Source organism: Mya arenaria, chromosome 11 (assembly GCF_026914265.1).
Source record: "Mya arenaria isolate MELC-2E11 chromosome 11, ASM2691426v1".
Taxonomy (NCBI): domain Eukaryota; kingdom Metazoa; phylum Mollusca; class Bivalvia; order Myida; family Myidae; genus Mya; species Mya arenaria.
This window is the reverse complement of record NC_069132.1, coordinates 32481356-32491042: the sequence shown is the minus strand read 5'-3', so window position 1 is coordinate 32491042 and position 9687 is coordinate 32481356. Positions and strand designations below refer to the sequence as shown.

Sequence of the window (9687 nt, the reverse complement as noted above, 5' to 3'; positions counted from 1 at the left end):
ACAAGAAACATGAGCAATTCAGCTATTTTACAACTGCAAAAGTAAAATGTAAAACCATAATCTAAGCACTCTTTTACTGTAATATACAAAATTATCAACTTATTATGTGGGTTAATTAATAAAAAGAAACAAAAGGTACACCAGATATTTTTTGACAAATATAATTTTGGCTTATAACTCTAATCTGAGCATCAAGTTATATTTATAAAGTCGGGTTTACAACATATGGAAACACAAGCTCTGAAGAGCTTTTATAGCCGACTTAGCATGAAATGTAAAACTTCTGCACTTTTTTTATTCAACTATGGATAATATTTCTAAAAATAAAATGATTATGTCTGGGTAATGGAACAATAACTACATTTTATAACCTATTTTTAGACTGCTAAAATATATACTGAATTCTAGGCACTTTAGCATTCTTCGTTTCTCTTACTTGGATAATATTTAATTTCAAAATTGTTCCATGGCAAACTGGGATTTAATTAAAGATACCAGATGTCGAAAAGTAAACTTACAATTTTATATGAAAAACTACAGAAACAAGCTCAGTAGCCAAAAGTTTAAACATATACCACACTTCATGGCACAGGGTAAACGCAAAAGATATAGAGCACATATTAAAACAAAGAATTACAAACAGGAAACATGGAACAACAGCACAAAACTTCACAAACAACAAAGTGCATATATACTTTATAAAGGAACTAGGTGTGTTTATCAAGGATTGCCACCCATCGCCTTGGAACGGTCCGAAGAATTATTTACTGCGGGTTTAAAACCAGTTTGTGTGCACAACTTCACTATTTTCCCAACAATCCCGAATAAAGTGAAAACGTCAATGGCAAATATTTTCAAACTAGGCATTACCTTGAGGAAACATAATCTTCATTTAATGGCACAAGTTCAAAGAGAAATGTGTCCATAGGATAACATATGCTAAAATAGGCCGAGTTTGTCACAACTGCATGGCGATTATTGTCCTTTCTTCAACCATCTGCATCAACATAATGAGCTCCACAACTTATTAACATTAAATATCTCCCTGAAAGCGTGACTAGTGGAGCAATCCAAAAATCCACTTTTTGCTTATTCAAGGGCTTTTCACTTGTTATACTCTTTGCAGCAGGTAACAAAACACCAGATGCACAACTAATAACCTCATTTATATTCCCCCAAGCTTTCATGACTATTTGTAATATACTGTAGTTTTTGGAATCCGGACAAGAAATACCTTTTTTTTTGCTCAATCAAGAGCGATAACACATGTTTTATTAAGGGCAGCTAAAAAAAAAAAAAAAAAAAAAACAAGTGCAAAACTTCAACACCCCATTAGTATTGCCCTAAGGTTCATGAATTAAGATAAAACAGTTTGGGATTTTTAAGTAACACGAGTCAAGTAATGCAGTATTTTAGTGCTCTAAAGCATGTCGGGACGGCACACAACGAAATTGCCACTTTTGTTATATGTAAAATCACTCCTGTTCACCACTTTAAAGTGAATTTGCGGAAGAGATTTCAGCTATGACACTATTTTCCAACAAATTATGAACACTGTCTGTTGATTCAACACCAGAAAACTATATCAAGATAGTTTCGTTTTTCTGCTATTATCATTTTTTTTTACAGTCACTATCTATAACGTCCATGTGCCACAGTCATGGCCGCATCTCTGAATCCATTCTTCTCAAGAAAGAGGTCCTGCAAAATATCATTCAAAACCACATTAATTATGTTCAAATCTAATATTAATCATGAGTTAACTCGAAAATACATACAAGAGTACAATCTATACATCATCAAGTGTTACCTGAATGGGGAGAAACTCTTTTTTAAGAACTACTTGAAGGGGTACAACAACCCGGAAGCATTCATTGTGGGCCGACACCTTTATGCAAGATTTAAATTCTTCGTACATTAAAAACTATTACTTTTCCTAACTCTTTAGTGTGTATCTAAGAAGGAAATACACTTATTTTCCTTTTGCTATTTTAAAACTGTACCACAACAGCAATTTAAAGACAGGAATTGGCCCTTGGAGATGGAGATTAGACTAAATGTGATGTTTCTCCAGTGATCATTTATAGATTTACATGAAATAAAGAACATGTAACAGTGTTTGTGTCATACTTGTTCCTGATCCCCGATTTGGTCCCTTCATACCATTTTAAATGTGATTTTAAGAGCTTTATGATACAAAAACTTCAAAATTTTCACTAAAAAAGCATAATGCATTTTCAAATTTGAATCATGAAAAAATGCTAAAGTTCAGGACCTCTTATAAACCATGAGAATCCTGTTTACTTATCTGATTTTAAATCACCCTAAAGGCTTACTACACATTATGGTTCCTTAATTTGTATCTAGTCTCCAAAGATGTCACAGTTGTGATTTCATTGAAAGACTTGAGGTATTTTTTTTTTAAATGACGAAAGGAAAGCTTAAACGCAGCAAGTCTGGTGGAGTATACCAGCCTGGAAATAAATATGTAAAAGCTCACCGTGCTGGTAAGGAGTCCAATATTATTCCCGGGCCCAGTGCAGCTGGAAATGTCAATTCCACAAGGCTGGAAAACCGGCTTGGTGCACCAGCGCTCGGCATTTAATCTGCAAGAGGAGAGTGTAAATCTTGAATAAAGCATTTATTATCAAATTGAGAAAATTCTTATCCGCTATAATTAGTAAATATGTTTGTTGCTTATAGAACATCTTCATTTTTTTGAAGGAGACAAAGTTCGGACTGGGATCTAAACCTGGATTTTGATGTTGAAATTGTGAGTTTCGCTCAAATTAAGTATGAACTTATAGCGAGTGCATAGATATCTTGAAGCCCAGATTTATCTCTTACCTGAAGTTTGTAGGGCTACAATTGAGAGCTTTGCTGTAAACTGCAGGGACCATCCCAATGAGCCTTTTGTCTGTGAGAGGAATGGTGGCTTAAGGAACTGATGGTACCATTCAGCATTTCTGCCTACACACAACACAGTGTATCTGAAAATGACAGAGAATGTCCATGCACTTATGTTAGCTATGACAGTTAGGCAGTTTTGAGTGAGTCAGATGACATTTCTATACAAAAATTGTGAGGACTCCAATACAGCTGTACTAACAACAATGCCGAAACATGTATCTGTGTCATGGAGCTGACTCTGGTTCTGTGACATCAAAACCACTGCAACTGGGAAATTCACTGGAACTATCTCTCAAGAAAAAAGAAACAACTTTTACTGCGGGCAGCCTTTGTCACCCAGTGCTCACCCAGAGCATCTTGATACTTGACAGTGGACTCATAAAGATCTAAAATTAACAAAATGTATAATCTTCCTGAAATTGTAAAATTTTTGCCTGGCCGCTGGACAGGCACGTTGGAAGTTTTTGCTTGTCCAAAAAAATATTTGCCAGTCTGAACAAACATGTCATTGAAGAGTATACAAAGAGAGTAAACAAAAATGAATATTACCGGTAAGCGGTTTAAATGCTTTCCTAATCTTTCTCACAAAAATAACCATATAAACACACAAGACATAAATATTTAGTATAAATAAACACACTTTGTCCTGCCAAAAAATATTTCAACACAGCAGCCATTTAGGTGTATTCTGTTTTTCCGTCTTCCAGTAGTTCCACCAACCGCCGCCATTTTGACCAAAGCCGAAGCATATTGAGTGCTGACGATATTGATTGTGCATTGTTGCAAACCAAGAACCAATTAAAACAGTTGTAATGAAATGCCGTTACACATGCATCATATTGACTCATTTTTCCCAGGCAAGCATCATAATGATTCCATACCATTAATGGCTGACATTTGGGGATGTAATGTGACATCAAATATAGATGTAGGAATGACTTATTACCATTTATTTATTCCCACTCAGCACAAACTGAAGGAAATAAAAAAAGTTCGCTAGGGACCCAGACTTTATGTCTGAAAGATGGGACCAAATTAAGATCTTTTGATGAATTATGATGCAGTTTCTTTATGAAATTCTTACTTTAGATTTCCTATATAATAAGCCTAAATTCCAAGCCTAAATTCCCTGATTTTGAATACTAACTAGTATAAAAATACAAATTTAGGGCATGACTTCAAACTTTTGACTAATAGAAGATGTGGAAAGAGTCAAAGCTTACTAAATTACTTAATTCATTTACCTGAAGTCTAGATAGTATGCAATCTTTGAAAGATGGTGCTTGTCAAAGACAAAAGCTGTGTAAGTTCATAATCGGCGTCCATTGAATATCATTGAAGAATGGGCTATAGACACCAGATATCGGTGATAATCGAAAATTATCGATTTGTCAGCGATGGACACCCTATTTCGGTGATAATCGCTTATGTATTAGTATATTTACAATTTCATGCTCAAACATCAATATTCTTTGGTTAAGCACTGTCAACTGGCCAAATTTCAACCAGATAGCTGTATAATTCCAAATTCCAAATGTCACTGGTATACGTTACATTCCCGAAATAAGAAAAAAAACGCGACCTATAGAAAGATAATTATGTTTCAAACATCAGAGGAAGGCTCCTAAAGAGATAACTCGGCTGTGCAGATTACTGCATCCACAAGCTCTCAAAGGAGTCCTCCAAGATGAGGATTAACCAAAAGATCAGCAGCCCCTTAAATAAACTAGAACTGTAAGCCATAGGCTAACGAATACCCCCCACCCCTCCATGTCTAGGTTGTTTGCCCTGGAGTTAGGCCGGACAAAGCTAATTTTGCCTACAAGGGGAGATAACTCAAGTCAGGGTCATGTGACCTGTACCAAATTCACAGAGGTGAAAGTTTACAACATGGCCATTAATTTCTGAAAGTTTGATAAAGATTTGTTGAATAATAACAAAGATGAATCCCGGACAGGGCTTATTTTGCCTACTTTAACACATCAAGGGGAGATAACTCCAGTCAGGGTCATGTGACCTGTACCAAATTCACAGAGGCGAAAGTTTACAACATGGCCATTAATTTCTGAAAGTTTGATAAAGATTTGTTGAATAATAACAAAGATGAATCCCGGACAGGGCTTATTTTGCCTACTTTAACACATCAAGGGGAGATAACTCCAGTCAGGGTCATGTGACCTGTACCAAATTCACAGAGGCGAAAGTTTACAACATGGCCATTAATTTCTGAAAGTTTGATAAAGATTTGTTGAATAATAACAAAGATGAATCCCGGACAGGGCTTATTTTGCCTACTTTAACACATCAAGGGGAGATAACTCCAGTCAGAGTCATGTGACCTGTACCAAATTCACAGAGGCGAAAGTTTACAACATGGCCATTAATTTCTGAAAGTTTGATAAAGATTTGTTGAATAATAACAAAGATGAATCCCGGACAGGGCTTATTTTGCCTACTTTAACACATCAAGGGGAGATAACTCCAGTCAGGGTCATGTGACCCGTACCAATTTCACAGAGGCGCAAGTTTACATCATGGCCATTAATTTCTGAAAGTTTGATAAAGATTTGTTGAATAATAACAAAGATGAATCCCGGACAGGGCTTATTTTGCCTACTTTAACACATCAAGGGGAGATAACTCTGGTCAGGGTCATGTGACCCGTACCAATTTCACAGAGGCGCAAGTTTACATCATGGCCATTAATATCTGAAAGTTTGAAAAAGATTTGTTCAATAACGACAAAGATGAATCCCGGACAAAAAAATAACGGACGGACAGACGGACAGACAGACGGACAACCCGATTCCAGTATACCCCCCCCCAAACTTTGTTTTGGGGGGTATAATAAAGTGATATTCCATCAGTGGCTCTAGCAATTAATATGTGCAATACCCATTGGGTTCATTCAAATGAGCTGGTCCTATCAATTATTGCAAACAAAATAATTGCCCTGAGATTCGTTATAGAAAAAAAATTCTTTAGTGCCAATCCAGTGTACAGTCCCTTAAATGAAACCGACTCACTTTTTATTTCCATTGCCTTGAGTGTAAATGTTAAAATGTCAAAACTATATAAGAAAATAATGTATTATTAATTTATATTATGTATTAGTATATTTACAATTTCATGCTCAAACATCAATATTCTTTGGTTAAGCACTGTCAACTGGCCAAATTTCAACCAGATAGCTGTATAATTCCAAATTCCAAATGTCACTGGTATACGTTACATTCCCGAAATAAGAAAAAAAAACGCTATCTATAGAAAGATAATTATGTTTCAAACATCAGAGGAAGGCTCCTAAAGAGATAACTCGGCTGTGCAGATTACTGCATCCACAAGCTTTCAAAGGAGTCCTCCAAGATGAGGATTAACCAAAAGATCAGCAGCCCCTTAAATAAAGTGATATTCCATCAGTGGCTCTAGCAATTAATATGTGCAATACCCATTGGGTTCATTCAAATGAGCTGGTCCTATCAATTATTGAAAACAAAATAATTGCCCTATGGAAAAAAATGCTTTAGTGCCAATCTGGTGTACAGTCCCTTAAATGAAACCAACTCACTTTTTATTTCTATTGCCTTGAGTGTAAATGTTAAAATGTCAAAACTATATAAGAAAATAATGTATTATTAATTTATATTATGTATTAGTATATTTACAATTTCATGCTCAAACATCAATATTCTTTGGTTTAGCACTGTCAACTGGCCAAAGTTCAACCAGATAGCTGTATAATTCCAAAATCCAAATGTCACTGGTATACGTTACATTCCCGAAATAAGAAGAAAAAACCCGCTATCTATAGAAAGATAATTATGTTTCAAACATCAGAGGAAGGCTCCTAAAGAGATAACTCGGCTGTGCAGATTACTGCATCCACAAGCTCTCAAAGGAGTCCTCCAAGATGAGGATTAACCAAAAGATCAGCAGCCCCTTAAATAAATAAAGTGATATTCCATCAGTGGCTCTAGCAATTAATATGTGCAATACCCTTTGGGTTCATTCAAATGAGCTGGTCCTATCAATTATTGAAAACAAAATAATTGCCCTGAGATTCGTTATAGAAAAAAAATTCTTTAGTGCCAATCCAGTGTACAGTCCCTTAAATGAAACAGACTCACTTTTTATTTCTATTGCCTTGAGTGTAAATGTTAAAATGTCAAAACTATATAAGAAAATAATGTATTATTAATTTATATTATGTATTAGTATATTTACAATTTCATCCCCAAACATCAATATTCTTTGGTTAAGCACTGTCAACAGGCCAAATTTCAACCAGATACTGTATAATTCCAAATTCCAAATGTCACTGGTATACGTTACATTCCCGAAATAAGGAGAAAAAAAACGCTATCTATAGAAAGATAATTATGTTTCAAACATCAGAGGAAGGCTCCTAAAGAGATAACTCGGCTGTGCAGATTACTGCATCCACAAGCTCCCAAAGGAGTCCTCCAAGATGAGGATTAACCAAAAGATCAGCAGCCCCTTTAATAAATAAAGTGATATTCCATCAGTGGCTCTAGCAATTAATATGTGCAATACCCTTTGGGTTCATTCAAATGAGCTGGTCCTATCAATTATTGAAAACAAAATAATTGCCCTATGGAAAAAAAATGCGTTAGTGCCAATCTGGTGTACAGTCCCTTAAATGAAACCAACTCATTTTTTATTTCTATTGCATTGAGTGTAAATGTTAAAATGTCAAAACTATAAATGAATATAATGTATTATTAATTTATATTATGTATTAGTATATTTATAATTTCATGCTCAAACATCAATATTCTTTGGTTAAGCACTGTCAACTGGTCAAATTTCAACCAGATAGCTGTATAATTCCAAATTCCAAATGTCACTGGTATACGTTACATTCCCGAAATAAGAAAAAACCCGCTATCTATAGAAAGATAATTATGTTTCAAACATCAGAGGAAGGCTCGTTACATTCCCGAATAAGAAAAAAACGCGATCTATAGAAAGATAATTATGTTTCAAACATCAGAGGAAGGCTCCTAAAGAGATAACTCGGCTGTGCAGATTACTGCATCCACAAGCTCTCAAAGGAGTCCTCCAAGATGAGGATTAACCAAAAGATCAGCAGCCCCTTAAATAAATAAAGTGATATTCCATCAGTGGCTCTAGCAATTAATATGCGCAAAACCCTTTGGGTTCATTCAAATGAGCTGGTCCTATCAATTATTGAAAACAAAATAATCGCCCTGAGATTTGTTATAGAAAAAAAATTCTTTAGTGCCAATCTGGTGTACAGTCCCTTTAATGAAACCGACTCACTTTTTATTTCTATTGCCTTGAGTGTAAATGTTAAAATGTCAAAACTATATAAGAAAATAATGTATTGTTAATTTATATTATGTATTAGTATATTTACAATTTCATGCTCAAACATCAATATTCTTTGGTTAAGCACTGTCAACTGGCCAAATTTCAACCAGATAGCTGTATAATTCCAAATTCCAAATGTCACTGGTATACGTTACATTCCCGAAATAAGAAGCAAAAAAAAAGCTATCTATAGAAAGATAATTATGTTTCAAACATCAGAGGAAGGCTCCTAAAGAGATAACTCGGCTGTGCAGATTACTGCATCCACAAGCTCTCAAAGGAGTCCTCCAAGATGAGGATTAACCAAAAGATCAGCAGCCCCTTAAATAAATAAAGTGATATTCCATCAGTGGCTCTAGCAATTAATATGTGCAATACCCACTGGGTTCATTCAAATGAGCTGGTCCTATCAATTATTGAAAACAAAATAATTGCCCTGAGATTCGTTATAGAAAAAAATTCTTTAGTGCCAATCCAGTGTACAGTCCCTTAACCCTTTAGCACATAGACAAGTGGCCAGATTACACCTCCCAGTCAATAGCCATCTTACTGATAAGCAGTCCTTATCTGTATAGGTACTTTTCTGGATATTTGAAAATGAGAAAATGAATACAGCAGTATGACCTTAAAATCAATGTTACTCCAAATAATTGTGTCCAAATCTTTTTTATGTGAATACATTTTTTATAGATAATTAAATTATCTAATAAATGGTGTCAATGATGAAATATTACATTATTTTATTTCAGCTGTGAATGTATTTTCAAGATGGAATTGTAACATTTCTTTGAAATGTCATAATTGCATTAAAGCAAAGGGTAATAAAATGCTGGGATCAATCTAATTTGTATTACCCCTATCATAAAAAAGACCCATCTGGATTAAAAAGCCGACAATTTATGTTCTTGTGTATAATACACAGAAATATGTCAGGAATATCCGGTGTCATCCAGCTGAGAGATCCAGTCCAAGGTGTCTGTTTAACTTTATTACCCCCTCATAAAATTGTTTACAAAAAAGAAAGCCGATAAATGATTTTCCGGTATGAATAAAAAGATCTAGATCAAACAAAACATGACTTATTTTACAGCCAAAACTATGATGGACATTATATCAGCTTCACAGAAAATTTACCCATCATTTTCTCATTTACTAATTGTTTCTTTTGTTTGTAAACAAAATATTACCTTTAAGTAAATATAATCTCAATTGATTTTAATGGTAAACTGAACTGACGTAATATATTTAATGATTTACGCATCAATGAATTTGGGGGAAATTCCATACAGTACTCAGCTCGTGGTCTTATTACGTCACAATGGGATATCACACCTGCAATTGGGAGCATAAACACCTTCTCAATTTAGCAGACGATATTTTCAAGGGAAAATCAATACACAAAAGGTTAAACTTTAATTTTAT

At 34.7% G+C, this 9687-nt stretch overlaps 1 long non-coding RNA gene across 1 annotated transcript; it reads right to left on the bottom strand.

Moving 5' to 3' along the window:
• Nucleotides 1-6241, bottom strand: LOC128210028 (uncharacterized). Its single transcript, XR_008257099.1, has 3 exons — nt 2848-6241; nt 2501-2606; nt 1-1701 (listed from the first exon to the last, which is right to left on the bottom strand). It is a non-coding gene; the product is annotated as an uncharacterized LOC128210028 (long non-coding RNA).
• Nucleotides 6242-9687: the final 3446 nt, after the last annotated feature.